The 17,799-nt window shown below is 39.9% G+C and overlaps 1 protein-coding gene across 4 annotated transcripts in view; it reads right to left on the bottom strand.

The window, feature by feature from the left end:
- The window catches only part of MAPK9 (mitogen-activated protein kinase 9), a 54,040-nt gene extending 49,911 nt beyond the window's left edge, over nt 1-4,129 (bottom strand). For 3 of the 4 annotated variants that reach the window (XM_072631224.1, XM_072631223.1, XM_072631226.1), the window contains exon 1: nt 3,958-4,127. The gene's annotated coding sequence lies outside the window, so the exon portion shown is untranslated. Of the gene's footprint in view, nt 1-3,957 lie in introns of all 4 variants that reach the window. The other variant, XM_072631225.1, reaches the window with a different exon arrangement.
- Nucleotides 4,130-17,799: the final 13,670 nt, after the last annotated feature.

Here is a 17,799-nt window from a genome sequence, read left to right as displayed (position 1 = left end):
GACCATGAGTGTTAGTTTCCACTCAGCTACTATTATTCAATCCAAGCTAAGTCATTGTGGCCTCAGTTTCTTCATCAACAAAATGAGTGGACTAAATTTTTAAGACCCATTTCAACTCTAAAATTTTGATTTTAGATATTTGTTAAGACTAAAGAAAATGATCAATACGTCAAATCTTAGCACTGGACTGGAATATCAGCTAGTCTCATCCCTTTATCTGAGTGATTTATGTCTACAGAGTGGAAATTACCTACCCAAGGTTATAGAGCATGATTCATCTCCTTTTGTTTTGTAACAAACTTATAGTATAAGAACTAATCATTCTTTAAACAATCATAGTCACTGAATCAAAGTTCAATGGTATGTAGAATTGTGGATTAAGGTCCTTCCCCCACCCCAACTCTCAATGGGATGATAGTATAGAGTCCACAACTGGTTGCATTTCAGAATCAAATGTGTAAATCCACTTAACTTTAGTTTTTCAATCTACAAATTGAAGATAATGATACTTGTGCTAGCTATCTATTTCATATAGTAGTTCTGATGAAAATTTTCTATAAACTTTTAAGCACTCTATACACGTGAATTTCAAGTTTAATTAATGTTAAGATGTATTTCCAGATGACAACTGTAAATTAACAACAGAAAACTGCTAATGCCTACTGATAGGTGACATTTATACAGTACTTTAAAAATTCACAAAGTTCTTGATATGCATGACTTCATCTTATTACAACTCTGTGAGTGAAGTAATATAGATATCATTTCCATTTTACAGATAAAACCACTAAGGCAGAAATATTAAGTAATCTGTCTATGGGCACATATTCAGTGAAGACAACAAGATTCAAATTCCAATTCCAAGTCCTGGCCTCTTCCCTATATTGTTACAAGAAAATTACTACTTCTTTTTTTAATTTCCTGAACTTTCCCTCTTCCTCAAATGTCTTTCCTTATGAAATAATGAAAGTATGTTGGAGGGATGCAGAAAGACAAAGCACCCTACTTCACTACTGAGGTTATGAATTAGTGAGGATGGAATTATTAAAAAAAAGCAGATAAACCATTTATGGTTTTTTACTCAAAAATCTCAATACTGGCTGTATATCCAGGGAAATAAATGACAGAAAGAACCTGAATGTACCAAAATATTCCTAGTAATAGTATTTTCAATAGTTAAAAAGTAGAAACTATGTGCCCAATGACTAGGGAATGGCTGAAAGAAGTTCGGTATATAAATGTAGTGAGATAGTACATCAGAAGGAAACAAAACATATGAAAAATTCAGTGCAATGTGGAAATACCTTTAGTCAAGAAAGCCAAATCCCTGCCAAATTTACAAGATCCCTCATCTGTAAAATGAAAGAACAGGACTTGATGGACTCAAAGTATCTTCCAGGTCTAAATTTATGATCCAAAGTCATTGTGTATTAAAGGTAACACGAAAAGGCAGCAAAACTAAAGCTAAATACAATAGACAATGTTGATTTCAAATTATTAAAATTAAAGCATGTATTCTTAATTTTTGTTAAACAATAAACCACAAAAATAGAAAATGACATGTATTGTCAATTGAAACCACTATATTAGGTAGCATTGCTTAACTTTTTATAGGGAACTATGGGGGCAGATAGAGTTTTAAGGAAGTCATCCTAACAAAATATGTTGATATAAGAAATTATAAAAATAATATGAGGAAGTACCTGGATTAATAAGGGAATATTTAAAATAAGGTTAAATGTACATCAAATGCTACTTTAATATTCAATATTTAATTTCTTCAAGTGTTAAGGAAATAGGTGAATTATTCTCAAGGGGATGTGACTTTTCAAACTCAAATGCCAATAGAAAATCTGCATGAATTCCTTCCCCTTCCCTACTCTAACTTGGCAAAATTTCACAAGATTTTAGACAATTATTTAGATTCTTAGTACAGTTAATAGCATATAAGAACATGTATCTATTCATTGTTACAATTCAGTTACTAAGGCAAGTATGTAAAAAAAAGATATCCTATTTCTCATATGCTTGGGAAAATAGGCCTCACCACTGTTAGACCAGTAAATATTATAAAGAAAAAAGAAGTTGAAATTAAAGCCTGAATTGTGCTTAGCTCTGGAAACTTTGATAGAGACTGATAAATGTTCTGTATGTGACATCTGGGTCAATGAATTTCAAATGCTATGAAATGGAATAAATGTGACTTGAATTACTATTGAGACAAATATGAATTTACCTAATATTTAAATGGTCTGATAATTTGATCTTGTTTATTTAAATTGGTAACAGTTTGAGAATAAAATGACATGTTCAAGAAAATCAAAATTTCCCCAGGGAAGACCACTAAAATGGGATTTTTAACTTATAAGGAAGACCTCTGAAAGGAAAAAAAATTACATTGTAAAAATAAAGAACCTTAACTGAATCAGGGTTAAATGTTTTCTTGAATTGTAGCAAATTACTGGCTAAAAGATTGTCAGTGTTAACATTCATCTCACTATTGGTTCTGGAAATTTACCAACAAAAGGAAATGTATCAGGATCTAAAAAGTAGCAACAAATCAGGCAGAACAGGGGGGAAAAATTTTAAGAGGTCATTTACTTAAATCCACATAAAAGTTAGTCTGAAATAAGATATTTCAATTAAGAGCCAAATCATTTCTGCTGTTAAACAACCCTAAATTTCTGCTTGAGATGAGCAGACAAGGTTCTTCCTGGAAGACATTTCTGCCTCACTCACTCACTTAGCCTACCAGGTTCCCTAGGAAGAAACTGGGAAAATATCTAATTCAAGATGCTTAAAATGTACTAATGCTGATGAGGGGTCCACAGGAGCAATAATACAACTTTGCCTAAGGCCTCAGTCCCTCATTCCAGTTCTCTACAAATACTGTTCAGCACAGAGAGTCTGAGAAACTGGTGGATGGTAAGGCTCCTAGGAGATATGCCAAGAGGGTCTGACCAGGGTTTGATTTCCATTCTGCGTCTTGCTAAACTGTGTGACTTCAGGCATATCATTTAAGACCTCTGAGTCACAGTTCCCTACTCTGTAAAATGGGAATAACTCGAGCTCTACCTACTTCCCAGGGTTGTTGGAAGTCAAACACTTTACACACTAGGACTAATGTGAAATAGGGTCACTTACGGCTGAGTCTGCTATGCTATGCAATTCTTCAATGATAACTGAAGAATCGGGGGAAGAGAGGAGGCTTCAGTCTAGGTGACAGGTATGTTTTCCTCATTTTACCTTTTCACCGAATGAGTGTGAGGGAGGGATGAAAAGCACGAGCACTTCAAGATCAAGCACAGGACTGTGGAGTGGGAGGCAGTGGTCCCCAGGGAGGCTCTAGATGGGGGGAGGGGGAAAGAGGAAGCCCAAGAATGACAGCTGGGAAGGGAGGCACCAGGGCTGCACACAGGCGTACCTGGGTGTCCCGCAGCCCCAAGGGGGATGGGATGCGAAGATCTGGGGCTAGCGGGGTCTTGGGATCGTTGAGGCCAAACCCCTCGTTTTACCGAGTGCCAAAGAGGAGGCGGCAGGGGCCGGCCCAAGGTCACGCAGGCAGGCGGGGCGGGAGAGGCGGCGCTGGGGTCCCGCCTCGCGATGCTGCGCCCCGGACCCAGCCTTGGCCCGGCTCCGGCGCTGGCACGGGCGCGGGTCCCTCCGGCGCCTCCGACAGACAGAATGCGGCACTCTCCGGGCAGGGAGGAGGAGCGGGGCGCGGTGCCAGGAGCAGCCGGCCTCCCGGGGCCCGCAGCCCGCCCGGCCCTGCCCCGGCTGCCGCAGCCCCCCGGGCCCAGCCGAAGGCTCGCGCCCTCCCTCCGCCCCCTCCCCTTCCTCCCAGGAGGACCCGGCGCCTCACTCCCCACCCGCCTTGGGTCCCGGGTCCCGGCCCCCGGCTCCCCGTCCGGGGCTCGCGCCCCGGCCCGACCACTCCCCGCCTCCCTGCCGCCTCACCTGCCCTCCCCGCGGCTGTCTGGGCCGGCGGGCGGGCGGCGCTCAGGGCTCAGCCCCAGCTCCCGGGCCGCCGCCGCCGCCGCCGCAGTGGGTGCGAAGCCGAAGCTGGGAGCCGAGCTCAGGCCCTTCCGCTCATGGCTCCGTCTTCAGCAGCCGGGGGCCCAGCTCGGCGGACCGACGGGCACCGCGGCCAATCGCTGAGCGCAAAGCGAGGCCCGGCGCAGCCAATCCTGAGAGAGGGCGGGGCCCTGGAGCCGGGGCTGCCGGGAGGGCCGCCTCTGGCCGGAGGTGTGGCTGGCCTGGGCTGGACTGGAGGGGGGGCCGTGGACCTCTGCTGGCAGGTGTTCTAAACCCTCCTCAGAAGGGAACATTGATCCCGTCACCTTTGATGGACAGAGAGGGCAAGCCAGGCCCACGTCACCTAGCCGGTGTGGGAACAGGTAGACACCTGAACCCAGTGGGCTTACCTGCCGGTTAGCTCATTCATTCGACCCGCATCGATGATTCGCCTGCTGTGGACAAGACTGTTTTCTCTCTGCTTTTCTTTCCCTACCTGTTTTCTTGGTGAACTCATCAGCTTCCATAGATTCAGCAATGATCTCTGCGCAGAGATGATAGCCTATGGGCAGCTGGTGGAGTTCAGGAAAGATTCGAACCGAATACGCATGTATTATATACAATATACGTATACATAATTTATACAGTGCACGTACTCACCTGTGTATTCAGCTCTAGTCTGGTACCACCAGCTGCCAACCGGATATAAATCATATGCCCTTCAAGCACCTCAAAGTCAACATGTCCAAAACAGAAGTCATCATATTATCTTCCCTCCTACCCCCATGCCACCTGTGTTTCCCTATTGATGTCATGGTCCTCTTCAAAAAACGAAGGACGAACACAACAACTGATGGTCTCTCTTTTCTCCCAGTCACCCAAGCCTTCCACATTAAAATCATTTCCTAGGCTTCTTTAAGAAAAATCTAATTAAATTTTATTTTAGTTTCAAATCCTAATTCCCTCCTTCCCACCTTGCTCACCCCCACCCTTCTGAGTCCCTATTTTCCCTATCTCTGTTGAAGGAACCACTGTTCTCTCAGACACCTGAGGCTTCAATCTCATCCTCTTGTAAAAAAAAATTCTAATTAAATTTTATTTTATTTTCAGATCCTCATTTTTCTCCTTCCTATGTCCGGAGCTCCCCCAATTGAAAAAGCAAGAAAAACAAAAACTCTTCTTACAAACATGAATAATCAAGCAACATTGGCCAAGTTAAAAATAAATCTCAGTCTATATACTTTGAATCCATTACCTCTCTATCAGGAGGTTGGCATCATGTTTCATCTTGAATCCTTTGGAATTGTGGTTGGCCATTGTGTTGAACAGAGTTACTAAGTCTTTCAAAGTTTTTTGTTTGTATAATATTCCTGTTATTGGATGAATTGTTCTCCTGTTTCTGTTAGCTCCGTATCAGTCCATACAAATTTTCTGTCTTCTACTCTTTGATTTCACCCTCACCCCCTAAATCGAATAAGTTGCCAAATCTTGTTGAGTATACCTCCAAAATCTCTCAAATCTATTCCCTTCTATCTACTTACATAGCCACCCCTGGTTCAAGCCCTCATCGCTTCTTGCCTCTACTATTGCAATAACCTTTTAATTGGACTCATGCTTCCAGTCTCTCCTCTAATATATTCTCTACATAGATGCCAAGTAAATATTACTAATGTTATAATAATAGCTAGCATTTATATAGAACCTCCTATATGCCAGGCACTCCTATGTGCTAAGTGCTCTACAAATATTGATCCTCAAAGCAACACTAGGAAGTATATACTATTATTATCCTCTGTTTTACAGATGAAGAAACTGAGGCAAGCAGAGGTGAAGTGATTTGCCCCGGTCCACATAACTGATAAGTATCTGAGGCTGGTTTCAAATTCTGGCTTTCCTGACTGCAGAGAGAGCACTCTGTCCAGAGCCACCTGCACTAGTAAAGGTCTGACCATAGTATTACCCTGCTCAAAAAGGTTTAGTGGCTCCCTGTTGCTTTTAGGATAAAATACAGCCTCTTCCTTTTGGCTTTTTAAAGTGATTTGCAATCTGGCTTCAGCTAAGTCTCCAGGCTGACAGCACATTACTTCCCTATGTGCACTCTATATTTCAGCCAGACTGGCTTACTTTTTATTTCCCATACATTCATCTCCCTCAGACATACCTTTGCTTAGGCTATGCTCCATGCCTGGAAGGCATTCTCTCCTCACTTCTGTCCCAAAGACTCTGTGGCATCCTTTAAAACCCAGCTCAAGTGCCACCTTCCAGTTACTAGAGCCCATGAGCCCCCAAGAATACTTTGTAAATATGTTGTATTTGCCTTTTTGTGTACATGCTCTTCCTTAGCCAATAGAATATAAGCTCTTTGAAGGCCAACACTGCTCCCTTTCTGTTGTGAATCCCCAACCCTGGTACAATGATTGGCACAAAGGAGGTGCTTAATAAATGCTTCCTGAATGAATGAATGAACAAACAAATGAAAGGGAGAGCATTTTAGACATGGCAGTTGGCCTGAGATACATAATAATAATACCTGACACTTTAAGAATATTTATAAGATGCTTTACATGTGTCATCTTTTTTGATCCTCACAACTACCTTGTGAGATTAGTATGACCTCCCCCATTTTGCATGTGAGGAAACTGAGGTTTAGAGAGGTTAAGTGCTTTGCCTATGTTGTATGATCATATAATTAGTAAGTCACTGCGTTGGGATTTAATCATAAATCTTTCTGGCTCCAATGTCAGAGCTCTATCCATTACCTTGACACTGCCACACCGATTAAATCAGAACAGTCAGTAAGTAGTCCATTTGGACAAGAAGCAGAACTCATGAAGGAGAAGGATGTGATATAAGGCTGGAAAGGAAGGTTGTAGCCTGAATATAGAGGGGTTGACCTTTCAAAGAGAAGGGCCAACTTGACCTTTAAAAATAGTCATGGAAGTTGAGGTTGATAAATGAGTCATCAATGTGAACACTGGTCACCAACTATGAAGGCTGGTGTTGAATTAGAGAGGAAGACTAAGTCATTAGGAGAGATGGGAGAGTGCCTTAGAGGATGGACAATACAACAAGAATTTTTGAGCACTTACTACGTGCCAGGTATTATGTTAAGTGAAAGGGATGCAAAGACAGAATAAAGCAATCCTTTCCCTCAAGCTTATATTTTATTGGCAGAGAAGGGACAACATGTACATGCTTAAATAAAAACAAAATATATACAAAGTTGTTTCTCCACCCCCCCGGGGGAGCAGAGGTTTATTGAGAAGGGAAGTTTATTAAAAACAGAATAAAACATTCCATCTAGCCAAATGTGGTAGAAGTAGTACCTACAAGAGTCTCTGCCTTGTAGATTAAGCTAATTTCTTTCCCTAAAAAGCAGGAAAGCCATTTCTAAGACTTGATCAATCATTGAATTCTTTCTGTAAGCAATGATGGTATTGATTTGATTACAGTTCCCAGACAAGAGGTGGAAAGTGGGAGGACTGGTACAGCAGTACATCAGATAGGTGTCATAATGGGTCAGTTGAGTAGAAGCTGCCAATCCAGGTTAGGAAGGTACATGGCAGCAGTCAAGCACACCATGACAAGAAGATGGTTATAGTGAGGTCCCTGGGGCTGGTGTTGAAAACCAGGAAAGACTATAGTCTAGTAGTTCAGATTCAAGATTGAAATGAAATAAGACATCTATAGACCACCTAACAGTAAGAGAAGTTTTGTTCTGCCATATAATAGAAAGGGAGCAGCAAGGTGGCACCACAGTGTACAGAGTGCTGGCCCTGGAGTCAGGAAGACTCATCTTCCTGGGTTCAAATTTGGTTTCAGACACTCACTAGCTGTGTGGCTCTGGGCGAGTTACTTAACTCTGGTTGCCTCGGTTTCCTCAGCTGTGAAATGGGGATAATAATGGCCCCTACCTGGCAGGGGTGTTGTGAGGATTAAATAAACCCTTGGCATGATGCCATTGACAAGCATGATTGACTGAGAATTGGCTGATCCTGACCTGGTTTAAGTTCCCAAGCCAATGAATTGCCTGGGGCTGACCAAACATTGTCACTCTGGCCTCTGATTATTTTATAAATCTCTTAAACTCTCCCCTCTTCAGATTCCGTACCTTTCTTTAAGACCTTTGCATGGTATAGAAAACAAATTATCTGGTGATACTGTGAGATACCTAACCCCTTCCACCAGTGACCACTGTCATTCTCTCTGCCTTGATATTCTATGTAAACTCTGTTCCCAGCCCCCTTCCTTGGGTACCCTAGCACTTGCTGTGCAGTACTGCAAGCCACAACTCCTTTGTCCCGATTAAAGACCTCCATTTTGTTGTATTGACTGTTTTCATTACAATTTCAGGTTGACACCATGCACTTAATAAATGATTGTTTCTCCCAGTGCCAGCTCCCCCAAAAGAAAGTCAGGGCCTTTGAAGGGTGAGAGCCAAAAGCATGAAGAAGGGGAACACTGGAACTTTTCAAAAGTTTTACATTTAGGATGCCACAAGGATTCAAACAAAGACACCTTTATGTGCATATATTGGACTGTATAATAAAGATACTGAGACAGCAAAGAGATTGGGAGGAAGTGTAAGGTGTTTGAATTCTGATCACTTGATTAAAGAAAGAAAAGGAAGGAGAGGCAGGAAGTTGGATTTCTACTTAACACCTTCTTTGAGACAACAGCTGTGCTTAGTTTCTGTTTTCATTTCAGCTTTGGCAGAAACCTGCTAATTACGGATCAAAGCTGCAAGTAGTCTCCTGGAGTAAGAGTAAAGCCCAATACAGATAAAAGTATCTCTTCGGAACTACTGACAATTAAGCCCCTCAAAAAGCAAATAGGGGCCCCCAAACTAGCACCAAAAGCAAGAGAAAATTTTGGCTCATAAGAATCCCATGAAATTTTAACGGGCTTAACATATATTATCTTATTTGAACCTCCCAACAATTCTGTAAGGGTTGATACTAGGGTTGTTATTATCCCCATTTTATAGATGAGGACCCTGAGACTCAGGTTGCAACTTGTCCATGATGCAGAATCAAGATTCATGCCAAGGACTACCTTGAATCCAAGTCTTGCCTCTCAAAATCTCAGTTATAGTGATTATGAAGAGCATGGATACTTTTATAGTAAACTACTGAGAGACTTGTAGAAAATATGTAGGGGGTTCCCAACCAAAGAAGAGCAATTGCTTTCCAGATTATTAGGAAGAATGATGTGTTCATTAACAGAATGGAAGCCAAAGGAAGAGATGGTACTAGGAGGATGCTGGTGAAACCAAACAATGTCAAAAGGTGAAGAGATGTCAAGGGAGATGAGGTCTAGGAAACGGGCCTCATGTTTGGCAGTGGATGCTGTTGTTCTGGAATTCATGGATAATCTTGATGACAGCAATTTCAACAGTCTAGGGGGCTGGAAAACAAATTGCAAAGAGTTAATAAATGGATTAGAGATGAGGAAGTAGAGGTAACTGTGAAAGGGAAGACAATAATTTGAGGAGATGAAAAGGTTGTGAATTTATGAGTGTAAAACTGTAGAAGCTTCAGAAGAGAAATACATATTTGAGAACTGAACAATTTCCAAAGAAATTGTTGTCCAAGAATGAGCTTTGATTAAGATATAGGAATGAACCAGTGATAGAATATATCTAATGAGAGCTGGAAAAAAATAAATACATTTAACTGGACACACATAAATCTAATCATAGAGACTTAAAGCTGAAAATGAAAGAGCAAGGTGATAAGTGCTCACATATCTGGCAAACTAGATAACACAGAAGTGAGCATGTGGAAAGACAAATATCAGTGGAGAGGATAAATAATTCACAATATATAAGAAGAGAGACATCAATAAAACTCATAACTTCAGATGTCTGAATAAATAACAAATAACAAAATTTTGGTTAAAAAACTGCACTAGATAGCTTAGTGTAAGGAGGTAGATTCAGCCTCTTGAGTATCATTGAGATTTGGTAGGATGTGACTCATGACTATAACTTGACCATGAAAGGACATAACTTATATAAAATTAACAGATTAGGTAAAATGGGCAGTGGGATAATAGTGTATACTAAGAACATACTTCTGGGAAAATCAACAACTCATTTCTATATTGCTTTTAAGATTTGCTAAGAACTTTCCTTGCAACACAAGTCATACCACAAAAAAATACAAGTGATTGAAAAATGAGGAAATGACTAATTTAGGATTATAACCTCAATAGATCAGAATTTGAACTTGAGGTTGTACCAAAAACAGAGCAGCTAATATTAATTTTTTTCCTTAATGTTGATTTCATTCTTCAAAAAAGAAAAGTGGCAAGGGAACATGTTATTGTGGACCAGATTCAGATCACATGAAAACCTTAGAAGGAAGTAACCACTCAGACTTAGTTTATAACAGACAATGGGGAGTAAGGTGGGTCAACATGTATCCTAGATTTGGGGAGAACAGATTTCAAAGAATTTGGAGAGATGTCCCTAGGGGGGTACAGTGGTCCCAAGAGGAAAATTCTGATGAAACAAACCTGACTGTGATGAGGAAGATAAGGTGTCTAAAGAGACCAATGTAGACACAAGTGAAGCTCACTGAACAAAGTAAATTTTAAAACTAGCTATAAGTAAAATATCTATAGGTATAAAAAGATCTATAGGTAAAAGGATTTTGTTCCTCCCTGAACAAGACACTCTATTTTCTATCTCTGAGCCTTTTTTACTGGTTGTCTCCCATCCTTGAAATTCTCTCCCTCCCTACCTTGGTCTTCTGACTTCTCTGGCTTCCTCTGAGTCCAGTTAAAATCCCACTTTCTGCAGGAAGCATTTCCTAATCCCCCTTAATGCTAGTGCCTTCTGACTGTTGATTATCTACATTTTATCCTGTATATTTTTACATAGTTATTTGTATGGTGTCTCTCCCATTAGACCATAAATTCCTTGAGAGTAGGGACTGGCTTTTGTCTGTCTTTATATCTCCAGCCCTTAGTACAATGCCTGGCACATAGTAGATAATAAATGCTTGCTGAAGACTTGACCTATGCAAAGATTTTCCTCTAAAATTAAAAGAAAAAAGATTGGTAGAATATTTGCAATAAAAAACATGGATAAAAGTTTGCTATCTGGAGTTTGTAAGGGTCTGGAGTATTACAGTAGCCTAATTGATCTGCAAGGGCAGCTATTTGGCTCAGAGGATAGAGTGCCAGGCCTAGAGGGAGGAAGACTCTTCCTGAGTTCAAATCTGATCGCAAACCCTTAATAGCTGGGTGGCCCTAGACAAGTCACTTAGCTTTATTGAGTCTGTGACTCAAGTTTCCTGCCTCTCCAGGATATTTCCCTTTCCCAAATACCGAAGTGATATTACTAAAGCATAGTTCTATCTTACTTCCCTACTCAGTAAACTCCAGTGGATCCCTATTGTCAATTAAAACCATGTATTGGCTCCTATATACAGCCTGACCCCAGTTGATCTGTGTAGGTTCCTTCATGTGCTCTATAGTTTAACCAAGATGACTTTGTTATTGTTTCCCACATGTGACATTCCTTCTCCACCTCAGTACCCTTGCACAGGCTGTTCCCATCCATCGCTTGAATGCATTTTCTTCTTGCCTCTGCCATTTAGAATACTGAGTTTCCTTCAAAGTTCAGCTCAGATGGATCCCACCTCTTACATGAAGTCTTTCTAGATCCCACTATATACTAGTGCCTCTCCCTAAAACAATCTCATATATATATATATATTTTGCATATACTTTTACGTGTAAATGTTGTTTCCCCAATAGAATGTAACCTCTTTGAGGGCAGGTACTGTATGGTTTTTGTTCCTCTATCTCCAGGATTTAGCATACTGTCTGACATATAGAAAGTGTTTAATAAATACTTAGATATATCTGCACACATATGTGTGTATGTACATGTGTATACATATATATGCTATATATATTATATATGTATATATATATGTACTTCCCATAGTGCAACGGTGAAATGGAAGCAAATTCCTTAATAATCAGGGAAATACAACTCAAGATGTGTTGGGGATGGAAGCTCAATTCCAGGTGGACAGTCTCGGGCGGGTAAAGGTGGGAACTTCTAAATCTTAGAGTTCTCACGAGACCCCCCAGGAAACGGCTGGGAATCGAGGTGAACCGAGCTATCTCGTGTATTTCCGCCTCTTCCCGTGAGAAACGTGATGGGAGAGAGCTCTCCCCGCCCTCGAGATTGTCCCGGATCTGGGCACACCTAACAGCACGGTATTCAGATGCAAACTATGCTGCTGGAGGGTTTAAGTAGGATCAGGAAAGCCTGAAAGTTCTCTTGGGCGGAGGGGCCACGTGTGAGGACAACAAGGCTCCGCTTTTCCTCTCTCCTCTCTCCCCTCCCCCTCTCTCCCCACTTATACTTCTACTTCCAATCTCTTCTTGTAAGATCTTTGCCTCCTTGGGAGATCTTTCTCTTTCCCTCCTAAGGAAGAATTCCCCTGCACTTGTAACTAGACCCTGAAATAAAGCTCAACCCTTGTTCGACTCTGGAACGTCCTTTCTCTCATACGAGCATCCGGTTTGGCCAACCGAAGACCTCCGATAGAGGTAAGGGAAGACTCGGGTAGCCCTCAGGCCTCTAGGCCTGGCAAAGATGACCTTAAGATAAAATGATAATAATAGGGCATTTATATAGTGCTTTAAAGTTTACAATGTACTTAGACAAGATTTTCATTTTATGCATTCATTTTGTCTTCATCTTGGCAGGTACAGTGCTATTATTATCCCCATTGTACTCATGAGAAAATTGAAACAGACATCAAAAGACTTACCCAGGGTCATATGGTTAGTAAGTGGAAGATAGATCTGAACCAAAGTCTTCCTGAATCCAAGTCAAACACTCTATCCAGTGAACCACCCCGTTGTGTCAAGTCTCTATACAACCTTATAATTTGTAGAATGACAAAAACAGCAAAAAAAAACCCCCAAACCAACAAAAAACAATGGACAGAATTCAACATTGGTGGGACTGTGAGGAAAAGTACTCTATTATATCTTTGGAAGTATTGCAGAATGGTACCTACTAACTTTTGGGAGACAATAATCAGACATAGTGACATATGTGGTTAGAGAGCTGGCCTCGGTTCTGGGAAGATTTGGTTATAAATCTTACTTCTGAAAGATATTGACTGTGTAAGTCTGAAAAAAAAATCTATCCTCTCAGTGGTCTAGGAAACGCTTTAAGATTAAAAATTGCAGAGATGGTGCTGAAAGGCATTGGTAGGAGTAGTTTTTTCATTTGAGAGTTCTCTCTATTTATGAAATTAAAGCATAATGAAATAAAGGTACAAGCCCTGTCTTAAATATGATAATATGCAATCAGTCACAAGACTGATCATACCCTTTGACCCAACTATTCAATAGCTAGGATTTTATTCCTAAAAAAAAATCGCAGAAAAAGAAAAAAATATATTTAACCCCAAAACAATCATAGCTGCTTTATTTGTAATGGCAAAAACCTAGAAATTACCTACATATCCAGTGATTGAAGAATGCCTGAGCATATGACGGTATATTAATATAATGAAATATTATGGCACCATAAAACAACAAACATAAAGAATATCAGAAAACGTGGAAAGTTCCATATAGAATGATACAAAGTAAGATCATCAGAGCCAGAAGAGCATGTACACTAATGACAGCTATAATTTAAAGAAGGAAAATAAAACCAAAGTTAACAAAGCTTCAGGAGGACACTGTGAAGGAATATAGAACAAATATATTTTTGTGTGTTGCCATTAATTTGGTGTCTATTTCATTAAATGTGAAAGATTTATATAAGCTTTTATGTCTCATTTTGCATGTTTATTTGATTATTTTTATTAGTACTTAATACTTTTAAAATAAACTATTTTTGAGATAAAAAAAGATGGAAACAAGTACAGGTAACTCCAGATGAAAACAAAATAATGATGTAGTCTTGTAATGTCAGGATGTCAGGACTGTTCCTAGCTAAAAGCTGGTTATCACTGCCACAGATTGCAAAACGTTTTTTAAAGGTTGTTTGGAGATCAAAAAGAAGATAGAAGGAATAGGATTGATGATTCCCAGTGATGATGGTAGTGCACAATGGGTCAGTGGAGAGAAGGTAGGACTATTTAAGTATCTTTTACTTTTTTTTATAAATTTTTTGTTTGGTGGGGGGGAAAGCAAGGCAATTGGTGTTGTCACTTGCCCAAGGTCACACATCTAGAAAGTATCAGATATCTGAGGCTGGGTTTGAACTCAGGTCCTCCTGACTCCAAGATCAGTGCTCTAGTCACTGTGCCATCTAGCTGTCCCTCAAGCATCTTTTAAAGAAAGTTTTGTAATGTCTTTTGTTCTTCATGTCATAGTCAGTTTAGATGGTCATATAGCCCTCTTGTCTTAAATAGTTAAGCAAAACCAATTGATGCAGTGTATCTGACAGCATATACAACATTCAGAAGCCATATTCCCAACTTCTCTATCAAAAAGAAGGAAGTTATTTAACTCTTTCTTTGGTCTGGGAAGCCCTCCCTTTTTTAAAGTAACCAAAGATTGAATCAGTTTTTTTGGTTGCTGATTCATATTGAGTTTATCATCCCACAATACATGCATGCTTGCCCTACCTTGTATTTGTAAAGTTCACTTTTTGTACTCAAGTGAAAGACGTGACATTTACCCCTGTTCAGTTTCATCTGACTAGATTCAGTTCAATGCTCTAACCTTTCAGGTTTCTTTTGAATACCAACTCTGTCATCCGCTGTGTTACTATCCCTACCAGCTTTGTGTTATTGACAATTTTATGAGTCTGCCATCTATGCCTTTATCCGAGGCATTGATAGAAATGTTTAACAGCCAAGGACAGGTTGCTAGGGCATTCCACTAGAGACATCCTTCCAAAGCGCCACTAAACCATTAGTATTTCTTTTAGTCCAGTCCTCCAATTAGTTGCATTACCATGTACTCTGTAAGTTTCTATCATCTCCACAAGATGATAGATGAGATATGATTATGTATGAGATATTATGATAGTATGAGATAATTTATAAAACTTCATTGAAGTCTAGATAAGCAATTTCTACAGCATTTCCCATAATCTAACAGGTCAGTCAATCAACTAGCATTTACTAAGCTCTTACTATGTGCCAGACACTTTGCTAAGTGCTGGGAATACAGAGAAAGGACAAAAACCAAAACCAAACAAGCAAAAATCCAATCCTGGCATTCCAAGAACTCAGTCTAATGTGGGAGACAACATAGAAACAGCCACGTACAAATATATACAGGATAAATTGGGGATAGTCTCAGAGGGAAGGCACTAAGACTAAAGAAAACTAGGAAAGGCTTCTTGCAGAAGGTAGGACTTTAGCTGAAACATGAAATAAGCCAGGGAAACTAGGTGAAGATATGGAGGAGGAATATTCTAAGAATGGGAGACAGCCAATGATAATATTTAGAGTTGGAAAATAAACTATAGTGTACTGAAAAGAGCATGGAGGCTATTTTGCAGAGTATGTGGAGGGCAGTGAGATGTAAAAAGATTGTAAAGGTAGGAAAGGTCAGGTTATATAGGACTTTGAGAGCCAAACAGAGAATTTATTTGGTCCTGGAGGTAATAGAGAGCCACTGGAGTTTAATGAATGGGGTTATGTGTGTGTGATACGGTCAGACTTGTGTTTTAGGAAGATAATTTCAACAGCTGAGTGGATAATGGATTGGAGAATGGATGGAGATGGAAAGTCTTGATGCAAAGAGACCAACCGACAAGTAGGCCACTGCAATAGTCCAGGTATGTATGAGGTGAGGAGGACCTGCACTACAGTGGTTGCAGTGTGAAAGGAATAAAGGAAGCATGTACAAGAGATGTCACAAGGGTAGAAATGACAGGACAATTGAATATGGAGAGATATGGTGTTATGTATGAGAGTTCATCTTCTGTTAGTTTTGCTTCGATCTTCTGTACATTTCTTTTAAAAGTGTATGTTAGTGATTTAGATGTCCTCTGAGATACTTTCCAATTCTTAGTCTGTGACCCACGATTCTATTATGATCCCGTGGCTCCCAAAACAATGAAATTGAGAATGGTGACAAGAATCTGACCAAATCAACACAAAAGAAGTCCAAGATAGAAGCAACAAAGTTTAAAGGCAAAAAAGAAAAAAAAATTAAGTTGGTTAGTGAGTTCACTGTGCATTCCATGTCAATTGCTTCTGACAAATACCGTTTTTCCTCTTAGTGGAATTATTCCCCTTTGTTCATTCAGAGTATTTTTTTGAACATCTACCATCTCTCCTAGATTGACTTCCCCTGAAGCATTTTACTCCGTAGAAGGGCCTACCTATTTTCCCCCTGAACTCTTTGAAATCTGCTTTCCCAAAATCTATAGTGCAGGTCAGACTGACTAAATTCCCTTTCTCTCTCTATCATAAGCTCTAGGACAGAATGATTACTTCTCCTCAGGGTTCCCATGATTTCTACCCCACAAGCCAATTCCTCCCTATTATTAAGAATCAGGTCCAGAACAGAATTCCCCCTTGTTGGTTCCTTCACCTCTTGAAAGTGGAATTATAACTTAGTGAAATTATCACACAAGCAAATCTAGAAGTTCTAGCAGCAATGCTACCCCTTCCCATTTTAGTAGTTCTATTTCTTTTGAATAAGGTATACCTTTCTATAGTCATTTTCCTGAATGGATTTTGCCCAGTAGTATGCTGGTAAATATTTAATAATTGGGGGTCTGAAAGAAAGGTTGTATACAATACATTTTAAAGTTCAATCTGCATTATCAACACTTCCTACATCACTTCCTTAAGTCTGGACAATCCATAAAACAATAAATAAAGCCCTAATTAGTAGCATTTTCTGAGTTCAAGGTATAAATGTTTACATTGAAAATTTAACAATTGGCAAATTGGTTTGAGCTGGCCCCAACACACTCCTAGTTTCATCCCACCAAGTCTCACAGATTGTTGTTTGTCTCTTATTCTCAAAGAGGACATCAGCAGGGTGATGCAAATGAATTGGATTTAAGTGAGGCAGTACTGTTCAAGGTCATAAGCCTCACTCTTTTCTCCAGAGTCATGGGAGCCAAATGGCAAAACATAAATCAAGATGACTGGTGATAGCCCATCAAGTCTTAGTGATACCTATAAAGACAAATGTTTCCTTACTTTATGACTTCTAGTTTCTATTGTTGTTAAACTTTGAATATTTGTGTATAGATATTTGAGGCCATAGGATTTTACTACTGTTCACTTTCTTGGATCATGTCTCTTGTAAACTTCTGGGTATCTCAACTACTATTCTTTTTCTATCATTGTAACCATTCTCTATAATATCTAACTTGTGAGTCATTCAAAACCAGTCTTCCTTCCTTATTCTTTTTAACTTGAAGTTCTTGTGATTTTATTTGTAAGACACCTGGCAAATGTATTCTTACTAGCCTTTGTTAAGTATACTCCATCTGTGGCCAGCTATCTGTCAACTTTTTATTGTAAGCTGTAATTCAAAAATTTAAACTCCTTTTTTAGACATCACCCTCTTAGCTAGATGTTGGTGAAGAAAGATTGAAGATACACTAGAGAGAAGGGATAACTACCTGGACAATTCCTTGCAGGAAGAGAAGGGAATGGGATCAAAGGCACAGGTAGGATAAGTCTTAGTGGGTTGTGGAGGCTACCTAGAAATATTGATTTGAAGTTGGAGAATGGTGATCTTGGAGACAAGGGATTCTAGATTAGAAGGTAGTGAAACATGCAAGCAGTAGATCATGTGATTAAGATTAGTTTATGG

This window comes from Notamacropus eugenii, chromosome 1, assembly GCF_028372415.1.
Source record: "Notamacropus eugenii isolate mMacEug1 chromosome 1, mMacEug1.pri_v2, whole genome shotgun sequence".
NCBI classification, from domain to species: domain Eukaryota; kingdom Metazoa; phylum Chordata; class Mammalia; order Diprotodontia; family Macropodidae; genus Notamacropus; species Notamacropus eugenii.
Note: the sequence above shows the minus strand (reverse complement) of the source record. Positions and strands in the feature narration are given on the sequence as shown.